Below are 19,323 nucleotides of genomic sequence, written 5' to 3'. Positions count from 1 at the left end.
GCTGACAGATAATATGACGGCACACAGTTTCCGTTATAGAGCAGAGAGCCAGCGGTTAACTATGCAGCTGGTTGAGTACAAACAGAAATATAAACACTCTTAGCTGATTATTATATGAATAATAAAACCTTTAAAAGCAAAAATCCTTTGACAGGTTGTCTGTGTGTTAGCCCTGCCACGGGCTGGCGACCTGTCCAGGGTTGACCCCGCCTCTCGCCCTATCACAGCTGTGATAGGCTCCAGCCCCCCACGACCCTGATAAGTGGAAGAAGGTGGACGGACTTTGATGACCTCAGTGGACGCCAGGCAACTTCTGAATGGATTGTTAACACTGGGCCACTCTACATGCCTGTTTCCAGTTATCGTGTTTACAGACACAGTGACACCAACGCTACCAAACACAGAAGCTGCTTGGCAGAAGTTATGTCACATTATTGTAACTGAGAAATGTCACAGCATTGCTCACAATGTGAGGGCGGGGCTGCAATAACCCTGCTGTGCTTTCTAATGTTTCATATTAAGACTAATCTGTGTTGACCTTTCTCTGATTATTGTTTCATAATGAAGAAAGGTCAGATATTACCAAACACATATGAAAAACTCATCCAAACAACATGTAGTGTAAAAATAAATGTCTTGGAGACAGCAGCTAATCAGATATTTTAATTGTCGGGTTTGGATTCAGCACATTAAAATAATAAGAAACAGCACTCTATATGTGAAACAGACGACTTCTGAAAAGTCCAGCAGAGTAAGACAAGCAGGTGAACAGCAGCAGTATATCATGAAGCCTTTTATGGGCATGTTGGATGACAACAGCCATTTTTATGTTTCCTGTTCTTGTATAATTTACCAAGAAACAGTTGCACAAATGCTCACAGAGACTCGGAGATGTGATTGAAAGCAGCTGAAGGATGGTTTTGGTTTATTTTTTTACAAATGAGATGTTTTTCTTTTTTCTAATTCTCAATGTAACTTTGCACTGTCCACCGTTGTAACAAAACAAATTTCCCACGTGTGGGACTAATAAAGGTTATCTTATCTTATCTTATGTAATTTGACATATTTTGTTGTTTTGTGTGTGTGTTTGTCTGTGTGAAGTTTTGATGTGTATCTGAAAAACACAATTTTGAAAACACTGGAAAACCTCAGGACATTTTTTCCTTGACTTTCTATGCAAACAAAAATTCCCACCAAGGCTTTTCAGTGTGAAATTTAGTGTGTATAGAAAATACCTGTGCCAGGTTGTCACCATCTAGTGGTGAACATGGCCTTACCACTACATCAGGTGAGTTTTTCACTGTGCACAGTGACACAAAACTCATTTAACAACACAAACTATTTAAAAAATGCATTTTAAAATGATGTAGGCAGATCAAGGCAATGTTATAGATTCAGTAAGAACTGAAGTTTATCGTAATCCTTCAATTATGCAGGGCGTCACACTAACACAGTTGTTTATGTTCAGTATAGATAAGAGATAAGATAAGATAAGATAAAACTTTATTAATCCCTCGGGTGGGTTCCTCTGGGAAATTCGGTTTCCAAAAGCACAGCACCGACAGAAGTTACAGAGCGTGAGCAGAATATTATATATATACACACACATATATAAATACAGAGACATATATAAATAAAATATACGAAGGGGATAACCATAACCATAGCCTTAAGAAGTATTCCAGATGGGTGAGAGAAAAAGAAGTTAATGTGGGTTTGGTGTTGTGCGCATGCACTGCGTCTGCGCAGAAACATTGGAGAAGGGTCTGGCTGCAGCCACTGGGGAGCGCCATATTGGGACCTCCACAGTAACCGGAAACACGTGACCTCCACAGTAGGCGGAAATACGTGACCTCCACAGTAGGTGGAAACACGTGACCTCCACAGTAACCGGAAACACGTGACCTCCACAGTAGGCGGAAATACGTGACCTCCACAGTAGGCGGAAACACGTGACCTCCACAGTAGGCGGAAGCAGGTGACCTCCACAGTAGGCGGAAATACGTGACCTCCACAGTAGCCGGAAGCACGTGATCTCCACAGTAGCTGGAAACACGTGACCTCCACAGTAGGCGGAAACACGTGACCTCCACAGTAGGTGGAAATACGTGACCTCCACAGTAGCCGGAAGCACGTGACCTCCACAGTAGGTGGAAACACGTGACCTCCACAGTAGGCGGAATTACGTGACCTCCACAGTAGCCGGAAACACGTGACCTCCACAGTAGGTGGAAACACGTGACCTCCACAGTAGGTGGAAACACGTGACCTCCACAGTAGGCGGAATTACGTGACCTCCACTGTAGCCGGAAACACGTGACCTCCACAGTAGGTGGAAACACGTGACCTCCACAGTAGCCGGAATTACGTGACCTCCACAGTAGCCGGAAGCACGTGATCTCCACAGTAGCCGGAAATACGTGACCTCCACAGTAGGCGGAAATACGTGACCTCCACAGTAGGCGGAATTACGTGACCTCCACAGTAGGCGGAAATACGTGACCTCCACAGTAGGTGGAAACACGTGACCTCCACAGTAGCCGGAAATACGTGACCTCCACAGTAGGCGGAAATATGTGACCTCCACAGTAGCCGGAAATACATGACCTCCACAGTAGGCGGAAATACGTGACCTCCACAGTAGGCGGAAAAAGGTGACCTCCACAGTAGCCGGAAGCACGTGACCTCCACAGTAGCCGGAAATACATGACCTCCACAGTAGGCGGAAGCAGGTGACCTCCACAGTAGCCGGAAGCACGTGACCTCCACAGTAGCCGGAAATACATGACCTCCACAGTAGCCGGAAAGACATGACCTCCACAGTAGCCGGAAGCATGTGACCTCCACAGTAGGCAGAAACACGTGACCTCCACAGTAGCCGGAAATACATGACCTCCACAGTAGGCAGAAACACGTGACCTCCACAGTAACTGGAAACACATGACCTCCACAGTAGGCGGAAATACGTGACCTCCACAGTAGCCGGAAAGACATGACCTCCACAGTAGCCGGAAGCATGTGACCTCCACAGTAGCCGGAAGCACGTGACCTCCACAGTAGCCGGAAATACATGACCTCCACAGTAGGCAGAAACACGTGACCTCCACAGTAACTGGAAACACATGACCTCCACAGTAGGCGTAAATACGTGACCTCCACAGTAGCCGGAAGCAGGTGACCTCCACAGTAGCCGGAAATACGTGACCTACACAGTAGGCGGAAATACGTGACCTCCACAGTAGCCGGAAGCACGTGACCTCCACAGTAGCCGGAAATACATGACCTCCACAGTAGGCAGAAACACGTGACCTCCACTGTAGCCGGAAACACGTGACCTCCACAGTAACTGGAAACACATGACCTCCACAGTAGGCGGAAATACGTGACCTCCACAGTAGGCGGAAATACGTGACCTCCACAGTAGGTGGAAACACGTGACCTCCACAGTAACCGGAAACACGTGACCTCCACAGTAGGCGGAAATACGTGACCTCCACAGTAGGCGGAAACACGTGACCTCCACAGTAGGCGGAAGCAGGTGACCTCCACAGTAGGCGGAAATACGTGACCTCCACAGTAGCCGGAAGCACGTGATCTCCACAGTAGCTGGAAACACGTGACCTCCACAGTAGGCGGAAACACGTGACCTCCACAGTAGGTGGAAATACGTGACCTCCACAGTAGCCGGAAGCACGTGACCTCCACAGTAGGTGGAAACACGTGACCTCCACAGTAGGCGGAATTACGTGACCTCCACAGTAGCCGGAAACACGTGACCTCCACAGTAGGTGGAAACACGTGACCTCCACAGTAGGTGGAAACACGTGACCTCCACAGTAGGCGGAATTACGTGACCTCCACTGTAGCCGGAAACACGTGACCTCCACAGTAGGTGGAAACACGTGACCTCCACAGTAGCCGGAAACACGTGACCTCCACAGTAGGTGGAAACACGTGACCTCCACAGTAGGCAGAAACACGTGACCTCCACAGTAGCCGGAAATACGTGACCTCCACAGTAGGCGGAAATACGTGACCTCCACAGTAGCCGGAAAGACATGACCTCCACAGTAGGCAGAAACACGTGACCTCCACAGTAGCCGGAAACACGTGACCTCCACAGTAACTGGAAACACATGACCTCCACAGTAGGCGTAAATACGTGACCTCCACAGTAGCCGGAAGCAGGTGACCTCCACAGTAGCCGGAAATACGTGACCTCCACAGTAGGCGGAAATACGTGACCTCCACAGTAGCCGGAAGCACGTGACCTCCACAGTAGCCGGAAATACATGACCTCCACAGTAGGCAGAAACACGTGACCTCCACTGTAGCCGGAAACACGTGACCTCCACAGTAACTGGAAACACATGACCTCCACAGTAGGCGGAAATACGTGACCTCCACAGTAGGCGGAAATACGTGACCTCCACAGTAGGTGGAAACACGTGACCTCCACAGTAACCGGAAACACGTGACCTCCACAGTAAGCGGAAATACGTGACCTCCACAGTAGGCGGAAACACGTGACCTCCACAGTAGGCGGAAGCAGGTGACCTCCACAGTAGGCGGAAATACGTGACCTCCACAGTAGTCGGAAGCACGTGATCTCCACAGTAGCTGGAAACACGTGACCTCCACAGTAGGCGGAAACACGTGACCTCCACAGTAGGTGGAAATACGTGACCTCCACAGTAGCCGGAAGCACGTGACCTCCACAGTAGGTGGAAACACGTGACCTCCACAGTAGGCGGAATTACGTGACCTCCACAGTAGCCGGAAACACGTGACCTCCACAGTAGGTGGAAACACGTGACCTCCACAGTAGGCGGAATTACGTGACCTCCACTGTAGCCGGAAACACGTGACCTCCACAGTAGGTGGAAACACGTGACCTCCACAGTAGGCGGAATTACGTGACCTCCACAGTAGCCGGAAATACGTGACCTCCACAGTAGGCGGAAATACGTGACCTCCACAGTAGGCGGAATTACGTGACCTCCACAGTAGGCGGAAATACGTGACCTCCACAGTAGGTGGAAACACGTGACCTCCACAGTAGCCGGAAATACGTGACCTCCACAGTAGGCGGAAATATGTGACCTCCACAGTAGCCGGAAATACATGACCTCCACAGTAGGCGGAAATACGTGACCTCCACAGTAGGCGGAAAAAGGTGACCTCCACAGTAGCCGGAAGCACGTGACCTCCACAGTAGGCGGAAAAAGGTGACCTCCACAGTAGGCGGAAAAAGGTGACCTCCACAGTAGGCGGAAAAAGGTGACCTCCACAGTAGGCGGAAATACGTGACCTCCACAGTAGCCGGAAAGACATGACCTCCACAGTAGCCGGAAGCATGTGACCTCCACAGTAGGCAGAAACACGTGACCTCCACAGTAGCCGGAAATACATGACCTCCACAGTAGGCAGAAACACGTGACCTCCACAGTAACTGGAAACACATGACCTCCACAGTAGGCGTAAATACGTGACCTCCACAGTAGCCGGAAAGACATGACCTCCACAGTAGCCGGAAGCATGTGACCTCCACAGTAGCCGGAAGCACGTGACCTCCACAGTAGCCGGAAATACATGACCTCCACAGTAGGCAGAAACACGTGACCTCCACAGTAACTGGAAACACATGACCTCCACAGTAGGCGTAAATACGTGACCTCCACAGTAGCCGGAAGCAGGTGACCTCCACAGTAGCCGGAAATACGTGACCTCCACAGTAGGCGGAAATACGTGACCTCCACAGTAGCCGGAAAGACATGACCTCCACAGTAGGCAGAAACACGTGACCTCCACAGTAGCCGGAAACACGTGACCTCCACAGTAACTGGAAACACATGACCTCCACAGTAGGCGTAAATACGTGACCTCCACAGTAGCCGGAAGCAGGTGACCTCCACAGTAGCCGGAAATACGTGACCTCCACAGTAGGCGGAAATACGTGACCTCCACAGTAGCCGGAAGCACGTGACCTCCACAGTAGCCGGAAATACATGACCTCCACAGTAGGCAGAAACACGTGACCTCCACTGTAGCCGGAAACACGTGACCTCCACAGTAACTGGAAACACATGACCTCCACAGTAGGCGGAAATACGTGACCTCCACAGTAGCCGGAAGCAGGTGACCTCCACAGTAGCCGGAAATACGTGACCTCCACAGTAGGCGGAAACACGTGATCTCCACAGTAGGGGGAAATACGTGACTTCCACAGTAGGCGGAAACACATGACCTCCACAGTAGGCGGAAATACGTGACCTCCACAGTAGCCGGAAAGACATGACCTCCACAGTAGGCAGAAACACGTGACCTCCACAGTAGCCGGAAACACGTGACCTCCACAGTAACTGGAAACACATGACCTCCACAGTAGGCGTAAATACGTGACCTCCACAGTAGCCGGAAGCAGGTGACCTCCACAGTAGCCGGAAATACGTGACCTCCACAGTAGGCGGAAATACGTGACCTCCACAGTAGCCGGAAGCACGTGACCTCCACAGTAGCCGGAAATACGTGACCTCCACAGTAGGCAGAAACACGTGACCTCCACTGTAGCCGGAAACACGTGACCTCCACAGTAACTGGAAACACATGACCTCCACAGTAGGCGGAAATACGTGACCTCCACAGTAGCCGGAAGCAGGTGACCTCCACAGTAGCCGGAAATACGTGACCTCCACAGTAGGCGGAAACACGTGATCTCCACAGTAGGGGGAAATACGTGACTTCCACAGTAGGCGGAAACACGTGACCTCCACAGTAGCCGGAAATACGTTCCTGCATGGATCATCGACTGTGGAAACCTTGCAAGTGGATCATAAAGGTTGGCACAGAGTCTTTCATGTATAAATTTGCCGTTAATAATTATATAATTTTAGAAATCATCTAGTTTGCTTACACTGATTATGTTGGCACTTTGTTAGCGTTACAACAACAGTCAGACCCCCGAGGTATCTAAACTTTAGTAAGGAATGTGTGCACTTTTGACACCTCCGGTTAGCATTTAGTGGTCAGTTTCAAACGTATTTGATTTTTGCTTGTTATTGAACTACTTTTCACTATCTGTAACATCAATGCACATTGTTCCATTTACTGCATATTGCACTTTATTCGTGTCTTTCATTCTACCTGCAAAAACATAGTAAAGTTCGTCACAAAGAAGTTTATATATTTATAAATACTTATATTCTCTACTCCATTCTGTTCTGCTTTTTTATTGCCCAGATTTTAGTTAGCACTTGTTAAATTGTCTGTTATATGTCAATAGATACGTATGTCACAAATAAATTGTAAATTATGTTTTTGTAAAGAATTTTCTCCCCAAATTTCTTACATGCTAACTGTAACGTGTTATTTCTGCTAAAACCTGAACTTAAATTTGTATAGAATAGAATAGAATAGAATGCCTTTATTGTCACTATACAGTTGTACAATGAGATACAGAGCATCTCCTACTCAGTGTAAACATGCTGGGGGGGGGGGGGGGTACAGTTCTGCAGCGCTATGTACATATGGACAGTATTAACATAGGGAAAAACATATATATATATAAAATGTACAATATACAAGCCGTAAGTAATATGTAATAAATAGTGTTATGTATATACAGTTGAGTTATTGCACATGGAATTGGTATAAATAGTGTTATGTATATACAGTTGAGTTGTTGCACATAGAATTGGTATTGCACAGTGGTGGTCCATAGAGGAAGTGGGAAGTGGGGGGGCTGTGTTATCTGTGCATGTGTGAGTTCAGGGTGGTTATCGCTTTGGGGAAGAAACTGTTTTTTAGTCTGTGGGTTTTTGTGTTGATGCACCTGTAGCGCTTCCCTGAGGGAAGCAGGCTGAACATGTTGAAGCCAGGGTGGGAGCTGTCCTTGATAATGTTTGCTGCTCTGGTGAGGCAGCGGGAGGAATAAATGTCCATCAGGGAGGGGAGAGGGCAGCCGATGATCTTTTGTGCTGTCTTGACCACACTCTGAAGCCTCACTCTATCTGCTTTGGTGCAGCTGCCGTACCATACCGTGATGCAGTAGGTTAGCAGGCTCTCAATGGACGAGCGGTAGAAGGTCAGCAGCAGGTTGGAGTTCAGCTTGTATTTCCTGAGGACTCTCAGGAAGTGCAGCCGCTGTTGGGCCTTCTTGATGACCGCTGAGATGTTTCCTGTCCAGGAGATGTCAGCAGAGATGAGGACACCAAGGAACCGGAAAGTGTGGACCCTCTCCACACACTCCCCGTTGATGTAGAGGGGGGCCAAGTCGGTGCTGTGTCTCCTGAAGTCAACAATGAGCTCTTTGGTTTTCTTGGTGTTCAGTGCCAGGTTGTTTTCTGAACACCATGCTGCCAGCTTCAGGACTTCCTCTCTGTACTCTGCCTCGTCTCCCTTCGAGATGAGTCCGAGACTGTGTATATGGTGTTTATCTGTTTTTCTCTCTGTTTTAAATGCACATATCAATTTGGAATTCTGCCTCCAAGCCAGAATTGCAGGAATGCACCACGTGTTGGCTGTTTCACTGCCCTCTGTGCCCCACTCTCAGCCCTACTGTCAGATTGAAGAGCATATAAATGGACACATTAAAAATGCTTTGCCCTCAAAGGTATGTTGGTATTAAATATACCTCATAGTGAATGTTATGAGTTATGCACTTCTGCAGTCTCGTTGTTGACTTAAAAGTTTCTTTTCACACTGTACAGTTCAGTGCATTCATCAGCGAGAGAAAAAAGTGTGTTTTCATTAAATACTTTTTTTCTTGTTCACCACATTTCTTGACAGCTCTTGTGATCCACAGCATTTTGCTTTCATTATTGAGGATGGCTTGGATGTTTTTGTTAATATGTACAATCTGATTGTTAGATAAACTGATTGCATTCTATACATTTAAATTACAAGTTGTTTTTTCTTTTTTTTCTGAATCTTCAGTAGAACATTCATGTGCTCTACCCTCTGTGCTAAATGAAACTGTGGCTTGTGGAAAGTCCATGAAAATGAAATGGCCTCACTGTGGTCTTACTCTTCTTACAAAAAAAAACTTCAAGGCTCACATGATGAGGAGGCATTCAAACAGGTCAATAGATGTTTGCCTGGCCTGTCATCTGCAGTGTTTTTGTGTAGAGGGACATCTTCCTCTTTGTTTTTCAGTTTGCAGAGGACATGGAGCTCTTTTTAAAAGCATGTGGTGACGAGCAGGGACTACGGGTCAGTGCGATGTTTGACATTTAATGGACAGATGAAGGCACTGGCTGCTTGTTTGTGTTTTTTATGTTTGTTTTCTTTTTTCTTTTTTTTTTTGGGGGGGGGGGGGGGGGGGGGGGGTCAGTGTGCAGACTTCCGGACTTCCAGTTAAACTTATTATAAAATGTTGTTCACTTGTTTCCATGTCCATACTTATAGTAAAAAATTTAAGTGTAAATGTAACAGCATTGTCTATACTTGTAACTTCAAAGTAAAAAGCTTACAGTTGCTATTAACATTAATGTATTACCCAGTAATCAATAATATTTTACGCATTTTATGCATTAACCCTCTGGGCTCTATCCTGGCCATTTGTGGCCACTTCACTGCTTTTTTTCTTTTTCTTTTTTATGACTGCTACACTGCAGTGGACCAAAAGAATGACACAGGTTTGATCTTAAGGATCTAATAGTTGTGTGTGTTTGTGCATGACATTGCAACGCAAATATGTATTTGCAAGATAGACTGGGATAAATTATGATGCATCAAATATTACACAGGCTGCAGTGAAATTTTGGTGATACAGACTATTGAGCTTTGAGTTTCCCAGTCAAACTTATCTTTGAAGCACATGCTAAAAACACTTTTACTCTTGTAGATTTCATAACAAGACACTGTAGTGGTGTTGGGTGCCATCTCCAACAACGATGAGGCGGCCTACATGGATGAAGTGAAGAATCTGGCATCATGGTGCCAGGACAACCACCTCCAGCTGAACGTCGGCAAGACCAAGGAGCTGGTGGTGGACTTCAGAAGGGGTCAGCACAGAGACTACAAGCCCATTATAATCAATGGAGCTCCAGTGGAGAGGGTGCAGTCCTTCAAGTATCTTGGTGTCCACATCTCCTCAGACCTGACATGGTCTGCCCACATTCAGGTCCAGACCAAAAAGGCTAGGCAGCGCCTGTATCACCTACGACAACTGAGGAAGTTCAGGGTCTCTCCAAAGATCCTCAGGATTTTCTATACAGGTGCTGTGGAGAGCATCCTCACACAGAACATGACATCGTGGTTTGGGAACAGCTGTGTGAAGGACCAAAAAGCTCTCCAGAGAGTGATCCGTACAGCAGAACGCTGCTGCAGGATTGCTCTCCCCCCGCTTCAGGACACCTACACCAGGAGATGCCGGACTAGAGCAGCGCAGATACTGAAGGACCCGTCCCATCCTGGCAACAAACTGTTCCAACTTCTGCAATCTGGTAGAAGGTTCCGCATCATCCGGGCAAGGACAGAGAGACTCAAGAGGAGCTTCTATCCCCAAGCCATCCGGGCCCTAAACACACACACCCGCCCTCTCACATCATCTATAATTGACTGAGACAGGACTCTCTTCCAGACACTCTAAACCCAGGCACAATGTACATTCCAAATTCCTTTAATTTTAAATATGTTTATATTGTCTATCCTGTAAAATAGTCAGATGTCTATTCATATTAATGTACAGAATTCACCTGCTTGCTGCTACTACTGCACATTCACCCAATGTATATACTATATATATATATATATATATAATGTTCTTCCTCTACCCCCCCCCCCCCCCCCATTTTTGCACATGTCGAGGAGCGTGTCAGGCTACATTTCACTGTGTGTTATACTTGTATAACTATGCATGTGACAAATAAAGAACCTTGAACCATAGCCAAAATATTAACTCTCAAAAATGTTCAAAGCTGCAGCACATACAGCAACAAACACAGTTAGTAAATGTGTCCTAGAGTTTATGCAGGTGCAGAAAGTGCTGCTGCTGTAAGTAAGCCGAACAGCTTCCAGATGACTTATATTTCTGGAAAGATGGTAGGAAGGGTATCACTGCTCATTTCTACAATCTCCCAGATCTTGGAATATAATGCCTTTGTCCCATGAAAACCTGCATGCTTATATGAAAAAACATAGGAAGATTTATGAAACCATTAGGACTTTATCACCGTTTTATCTGGAAAGTTACTGGTAATATATAGCCTAACTGGCATTTAAAGTGTAAAAAAAAAGAATGTAGATAAAATGTTGGGTTTTTTGTTGAAAAGGACTGGTGCTAATTTAAAGAGTCAAGTCGGTAAAAGTATTTAAATGTTTTAATAAATATACATTTTACAGCATTTTGTGAACATACACAAAAGTGGCCATTTTTGGTAACGAACAAGCTGAGAGAGAGTTTTATATTTTTTGCTCTCCTTGAACAAAAATAATAGTGCATGATAATCAGTGTTGATGTTAATCAATTAAATGTCCCAGACTCTACTATTAATAATATTGTGGTCCCTCGTTTATCGCGGTAGGTGAAATCCGCGAAGTAGCCAACTTTATTTTTTACAATTATTATAGATGTTTTAAGACTGTAAAACCCCTCACTACATGCTTTATACACTTTTCTCAGACAGGCATGAACATTTTCTCACTTTTCTCTTTTGTTTATACACTCTTAAAGTTCAACCAATCATAGAAACATAAGTCCATTAAAAAATGAAACCGTGCAAAACGTTTAGTCGGCATTGTTGTGTTTGTTGAGGAGAAAACTTACAAACATACAGTACAGCACTTCAGAGTCACACAGCTAGCGATCGAAGATTTATATGAATTCGACAAGCTAAACGCATTGTGTACTGTACAGCAGCGGTCTCCAACATTTTTTGCACCACGGACCAGTTTAATGTCAGACAATATTTTCATGGACCGGCCTTTAAGGTGTTGTGGATAAATACAAGAAAATAAAATGATACAGACAAAGACAAAAACTGTGGTATTTTGTAAATATAATAATAAACGCAAATTCAGCTGTGTAATTGTGTAACTTTATTAGCAGCGTACTCCTGAAATGCGCCAACAACATTGAGAGTAACATCCTCCTCTCTGCTTCTTGATGCTCTCTGGTCGCTATGGTAACGCATAAATAGTTCTTTCAAAATAAAACACACGACTACAACACGGGAAAAGACCCAGGGAAACCGACTTAACAATTAAAAACCTTGAAAACCATACATTTCACACCCGAGCCTCAACTCTTGCGGCCCGGTACCAAACGACTCACGGACCAGTAACATGTGTCACATTAGTATATGTGAGGGGGCAAACTCCTCAAGATGGGTGGTGACCATGGTGGCCATTTAGAAGTCGGCCATCTTGGATACAACTTTTGTTTTTTTCAATAGGAAGAGGGCCATGTGACAGATCAAACTTATTGGTAATGTCACAAGAAAAACAATGGTGTGCTGGGTTTAAACGTAACTTTATTCTTTCATGAGTTATTTACAAGTTTCTCTTTGTTCACAGCCATTGACATGTCGAAGAGGTTAACACGTGAGGAGCGGATCGAAACTGTGTTGATATCTGGTGAATGCAGAAACCGGGTCATTGCAGCAGATTTCAATGCAAGACACCCTACGAGACCACCCATCTCCCATGCTACAGTTAGCAAACTGCTTGCTAAGTTTCGTGAAACTGGTTCAGCGTTGGATTTGCCAAAATGTGGACGCAATAAAACTGTCACTATTGGAAAAAACATCAGTGGCTGTCCTAGCTTCATTCAGCAAGAGCCCACAGCGTTGCACTCGCCGCATGTCACTGGAGAGTGGCATTAGTCGAATATCCCTTAACATAAGGGATGTTGGAATATGTTGGGATTCCGGAATGTTGGGATATATTGGGATATGTTGGGATTCCGGAATGTTGGGATATGTTGGGATACGTTGGGATATGTTGGCATTCTGGAATGTTGTGATATGTTTGCGGAATGTTGGGATATGTTGGGACATGTTGGGATTCCGGAATGTTGGGATACGTTGGGATATGTTGGGATTCCGGAATGTTGGGATATGTTGGGATTCCGGAATGTTGGGATATGTTGGGATACGTTGGAATCCCAACATATGTTGGGATATGTTGGGATTCCGGAATGTTGGGATATGTTGGGATATGTTGGGATACGTTGGGATTCCGGAATGTTGGGATATGTTGGGATACGTTGGGATTCCGGAATGTTGGGATATGTTGGGATACGTTGGGATTCCGGAATGTTGGGATATGTTGGGATATGTTGGGATTCCGGAATGTTGGGATATGTTGGGATACTTGGAATCCCAACATATGTTGGGATATGTTGGGATTCCGGAATGTTGGGATATGTTGGGATACGTTGGAATCCCAACATATGTTGGGATATATTGGGATTCTGGAATGTTGGGATATGTTGGGATATGTTGGGATTCCGGAATGTTGCGATATGTTGGGATTCCGGAATGTTGGGGTATGTTGGGATATGTTGGCATTCCGGAATGTTGGGATATGTTGGGATATGTTTGCGGAATGTTTGGATTCCGGAATGTTGGGACACGTTGGGATATGTTGGGATTCTGGAATGTTGGGATATGTTGGGATATGTTTGCGGAATGTTGGGATTCCGGAATGTTGGGATATGTTGTGATATGTTGGGATATATTTGCGGAATGTTGGGACATGTTGGGATTCCGGAATGTTGAACATGTTGGGATTCCGGAATGTTGGGATATGTTGGGATATGTTGGGACATGTTGGGTTTCCGGAATGTTGGGATATGTTGGGACATGTTGGGATTCCGGAATGTTGGGATATGTTGGGATATGTTGGGATATGTTTGCGGAATGTTGAGATATGTTGGGATATGTTGGGATTCTGGAATGTTGGGATATGTTGGGATATGTTGGTATATGTTTGCGGAATGTTGGGATATGTTGGGACATTTTGGGATTTCGGAATGTTGGGATATGTTGGGATATGTTGGGATTCTGGAATGTTGGGATATGTTGGGATATGTTGGGACATGTTGGGATTCCGGAATTTAGGGATATGTTGGGATTCCGGAATGTTGGGATATGTTGGGACATGTTGGGTTTGCGGAATGTTGGGATATTTTGGGATATGGTGGGATACCGGAATGTTGGGATATGTTGGGATATGTTTGCGGAATGTTGGGACATGTTGGGATATGTTGGGATTCCGGAATGTTGGGATATGTTTGGATATGTTGGGACATGTTGGGATTCCGGAATGTTGGGATATGTTGGGATATGTTTGCAGAATGTTGGGATTCCGGAATGTTACGGTTCCGGAATGTTCGGAATTCTGGAATGCGCCATAGTTCCGGAATGTTCGGACTTCCAGAATGCACCATGGTTCCGGAATGTTCGGAATGAGACTTCAATAAGGTTATAGCCCCTATGACTCAAATCAAGTTAAAACGAGAAATAAGAAATTCATAAGTTGAACTATCTCATATGGAAGAAAATGTTGAGTAATGAATGATGAATTTAAGCTATTTGAATTTGTACAGCTGTTTTTCAAATATGAAGTCTGTATGACTTGGGCGTGGCTGGTGCATTGCTTTCATGATTTATATTAATAAATAGCAGGGACTTTATACTTGGTTGAATTTAGAACTGTTAAAAATAATTAAATATAAGCAATTAACATTTAAACTTCTCACAAGAGCATTTTCAGCATCGTATCAAAGAAAAACAACACCTGGAGAACAAGCTAAAAGAAAGGCAAGATATTTATAAAGATTGTTTTTGTTTTGCCCATACTCATCGTTGATGATTTCAAATAGAACATATGAACCCTTCCGTGGTCTTAGCGTTTCTCTGCTGCACGCAGAAGTCGTTCTGACCCACTGCCACCCTGTGTTGTCTTGTGTGTGTGTGATTGTGTGTGTTTTCCACTCTTTCCATGTCAAACAGAATGGACTCAGGCGCAGACTCAGGCTCTTGAGGATAAGAGTGCACTTTTTGGTATTTTGTGCTTCTGGCGCACTGTAATTATGTTCTTATGCAATGGGGGAGTTGGATAAGCCAGGATAAGACAGTTTTTTGACAGTCTTGCCGTAACTTAAATTTTCATTACACATCTTTTTTGAAAGAAAAGTACCTGGTCTTGCTCGTGTTTACCTGTTGTTGGCTCCTAAAGGTGATACAGAAGAGTAAAACAGAGCCAGAATGCCGCCAATACAAAAGTAAAAAAAACTAGCTTCACTGGTGACGGAAAAGGTAAGTGACTCATGCTGCAGGTGAGATCAGACGCAGGAGATGTAGCAGAAAGAAAGCAAATGGTAGCTTAAAATTTAACAAAAGGTTTTTTTCAAGGTCCCATTGTTCCAAATATACCAATCAACTGTCAGATAATTAACCATATCTTATCATAATCAGTGTTGGGTAAGTTACTTTAAATTAGTAACTTAGTTACATTACTAGTTACTTCTATCAAAAGTAACTCAGTTACTTTAAGTTACTCGTTACTTTCAAAGTAACTAGTTACTAGGGAAAGTAACTTTGGTCTTACTCAGAATTCTCTTGTTAAGTAAGTAAGTAAGTAAACTTTATTTATTAAGCGCTTTTCACAGACAGACAATCACAAAGCGCTGTACACAAATATTAAAATATTAAAATAAACAATAAAATCAATAGACATTATATACAATGTAAAAGATCAAATGTAAATAATGTAAAAAATATAAAATATGTAGATCAACAAAAGGCTTGTTTGAACAGAAGAGTTTTTAACTGTTTTTTTAAAAGAATCCACAGAGTCAAGCAAACGTAAATGTAGTGGTAAACTGTTCCACAGCCTTGGTGCAACAGACTGAAAGGCTCTGTCCCCTTTTGTCTTCAGTCGTGTACGGGGAACAACTAAGAGACTCTGAGTCTGTGAGCGGAGATGACGAGCAGCAGTGTATTTTATAAGAAGCTTGGATAAGTAATCTGGAGCCTGCCCATTTAGTGCTCTGTATGTTAAAACAAGAATTTTAAAGCGAATTCTAAACTCTATTGGGAGCCAATGTAAAGAATATAAGATGGGAGTGATGTGAACACGCTTGGTAGAGCGAGTTAGTAGTCTGGCTGCTGCGTTTTGTATTGTCTGGAGGCGAGAGAGAGATGATTTATCCAAGCTAGTAAAAAGGGAATTACAGTAATCTAAGCGTGATGACACAAATGCACGAATGAGTTTTTCCAGTTCAGCTGAGGAAACCATATGTCGCAGTTTAGATATGTTTCTTAAATGATAGAAACAGGAACGAGACAAAGATTTTACATGAGAGTCAAGGCCCAGAGAAGAGTCAAATATTACTCCAAGATTTCGAATATTTGACTTGACAGATGGACAGAAAGAGGCAAGAACCTGACTGATTTTAGAATGTAGCTCAGGAGGAGCTATGATCATGGTCTCGGTCTTGTTAGTATTTAGAACAAGGTAGTTGCTTGAAAGCCAATCAGAAACCTGGGTTAAGCACTGGACTAGGGTGGACAGCCTATCCAGCTGATGAGGCTTAAAGGATATATGGAGCTGAATGTCATCAGCATAAAAATGATAAGACAGGTTGCTAAAAGATTGAATGATACCAGCTAAAGGAAGCATATAAAAAGAAAATAGTAATGGACCTAAAACTGAACCCTGTGGGACCCCACAGGTCAGGGCAGCAATGTCAGAGGTGAACCTGTCAGTCCTAACAGAAAAGGTCCTATCTGATAAGTAGGAAGAAAACCAGTCTAGGGCAGAGCCAGATATACCAGCCAAAACCTTGAGCCTGTTAAGTAGGATTTTGTGGTTGATGGTGTCAAAGGCTGCACTAAGATCAACCAAAATGATCACAGAACAGTTCCCTGCGTCAGATGCCATTAATAGATCATTATAGACTCTTAAGAGAGCGGTCTCTGTAGAGTGCTGCTTTTGAAAGCCAGACTGAAAAGGGTCAAGAATGTGTAATTTACATAATAGAGACCTGAACTGATTTTCAACAATTTTTTCAAGTAATTTACTTACAAATGGCAATTTTGAAATAGGTCGGTAATTACTAGCAGAGCTAGGATCAAGATTCTGTTTTTTTAACAGAGGAGTTACCTCAGCATGCTTGCCTAATACCCTAACCCAAATACTCAGTTTAGCATTTATCCAGCAGCACAGGCTCTGGATTTTTGAAGATGGCCTCAGGAACCAGCACAGGCCCTGGTGTGGTATAGTTAGCCTCAGCCAGCAGCACTGGCCCTGGTGTGTTGTAGGTGGCCTCAGCTAGCAGCACAGGGCCTGGTTTGGTGAAGATGGCCTCGGCCAGAAGCACAGACCCTGGTGTGGTGTAAGTGGCCTCAGCCAGAGCCACAGGCCCTGGTGTGGTGTAAGTGGCCTGAGCAAGAGCCACAGGCCCTGGTGTGGTGTAGATGGCCTCAGCCAGAGCCACAGGCCCTGGTGTGGTGTAGGTGGCCCCAGCCGGCAACTAAGGCCCTGGTGTGGTGTAAGTGGCCTCAGCTAGCAGCACAAGACATTGGTAAAGAGCCAAAAGCAATGTCATTAATGTGCCCTCATTAATGGGCAGCTGCTTTGGGTCTTTTAATACACCCCTTCTCTGGATCAAAAGCAGTTCAATGACATGAAAGTGAAAGGCTTACAGCACCAGGTATTCCCAGACGGTCTCCCATCCAAGTACTAACCATGCCCGGCCGTGCTTAGCTTCGGAGATCAGGCCTGCTCACAGTGGTATGGCTGTAAGCTGCTGGACCCAGCACAATGTGTCAATTTATGGAATCGAGTGATGAGGTGGCAAGTACCTGAAGTTATGAACACAATCCTATAACCCTGCCTGCATGCTTGCCTAATACCCTAACCCAAATACTCAGTTTAGCATTTATCCAGCAGCACAGGCCCTGGATTTTTGAAGATGGCCTCAGGAACCAGCACAGGGCCTGGTGTGGTGTAGTTAGCCTCGGCCAGCAGCACTGGCCCTGGTGTGGTGTAACTTGCCTCACCCAACAACTAAGGCCCTGGTGTGTTGTAGGTGGCCTCAGCTAGCAGCACAGGGCCTGGTTTGGTGAAGATGGCCTCGGCCAGAAGCACAGGCCCTGGTGTGGTGTAAGTGGCCTCAACCAGAGCCACAGGCCCTGGTGTGGTGTAAGTGGCCTGAGCAAGAGCCACAGGCCCTGGTGTGGTGTAAGTGGCCTCACCAGCAACTAAGGCCCTGGTGTGGTGTAAGTGGCCTCACCAGCAACAAAGGCCCTGGTGTGGTGTAAGTGGCCTCAACCAGAGCCACAGGCCCTGGTGTGGTGTAAGTGGCCTGAGCAAGAGCCACAGGCCCTGGTGTGGTGTAAGTGGCCTCACCAGCAACTAAGGCCCTGGTGTGGTGTAGATGGCCTAAGCCAGAGCCACAGGCCCTGGTGTGGTGTAGGTGGCCCCAGCCGGCAACTCAGGCCCTGGTGTGGTGTAGATTGCCTTAGCCAGAGTCACAGGCCCTGGTGTGGTGTAGGTGGCCTCAGCTAGCAGCACAAGACATTGGTAAAGAGCCAAAAGCAATGTCATTACTGTGCCCTCATTAATGGGCAGCTGCTTCGGGTCTTTTAATACACCCCTTCTCTGGATCAAAAGCAGTTCAATGACATGAAAATGAAAGGCTTACAGCACAAGGTATTCCCAGGGAGACTCCCATCCAAATACTAACCAAGCCCAGCCCTGCTTAGCTTCCGAGATCAGACGAGGTCGGGCGTGCTCAGGGTGGTATGGCCGTAAGCTCCTGGGCCCCGCACAATGTCTCAATTTATGGAATCAAGTGATGAGGTGGCAAGTACCTGAAGTTACGAACACAATCCTATAACCCTGCCTGCATGCTTGCCTAATACCCTAACCCAAAGACTCAGTTTAGCATTTATCCAGCAGCACAGGCTCTGGATTTTTGAAGATGGCCTCAGGAACCAGCACAGGGCCTGGTGTGGTGTAGTTAGCCTCGGCCAGCAGCACTGGCCCTGGTGTGTTGTAGGTGGCCTCAGCTAGCAGCACAGGGCATGGTTTGGTGAAGATGGCCTCGGCCAGAAGCACAGGCCCTGGTGTGGTGTAAGTGGCCTCAGCCAGAGCCACAGGCCCTGGTGTGGTGTAAGTGGCCTGAGCAAGAGCCACAGGCCGTGGTGTGGTGTAAGTGGCCTCACCAGCAACTAAGGCCCTGGTGTGGTGTAGATGGCCTAAGCCAGAGCCACAGGCCCTGGTGTGGTGTAGGTGGCCCCAGCCGGCAACTCAGGCCCTGGTGTGGTGTAGATTGCCTTAGCCAGAGTCACAGGCCCTGGTGTGCTGTAG

The 19,323-nt window shown here is 45.6% G+C and overlaps 2 pseudogenes; both read right to left on the bottom strand.

The window, feature by feature from the left end:
* Positions 1-17,647: 17,647 nt before the first annotated feature.
* Positions 17,648-17,756, bottom strand: LOC146391741 (5S ribosomal RNA; annotated as a pseudogene).
* Positions 17,757-18,648: 892 nt separating this feature from the next.
* Positions 18,649-18,767, bottom strand: LOC146391740 (5S ribosomal RNA; annotated as a pseudogene).
* Positions 18,768-19,323: the final 556 nt, after the last annotated feature.

The sequence above is a fragment of the Perissodus microlepis genome, chromosome 3, assembly GCF_051167445.1.
Source record: "Perissodus microlepis isolate ML-2025 ecotype Zambia chromosome 3, ASM5116744v1, whole genome shotgun sequence".
In the NCBI taxonomy this organism is placed as follows: domain Eukaryota; kingdom Metazoa; phylum Chordata; class Actinopteri; order Cichliformes; family Cichlidae; genus Perissodus; species Perissodus microlepis.
This window is presented reverse-complemented; position numbering and strand designations above follow the sequence as displayed.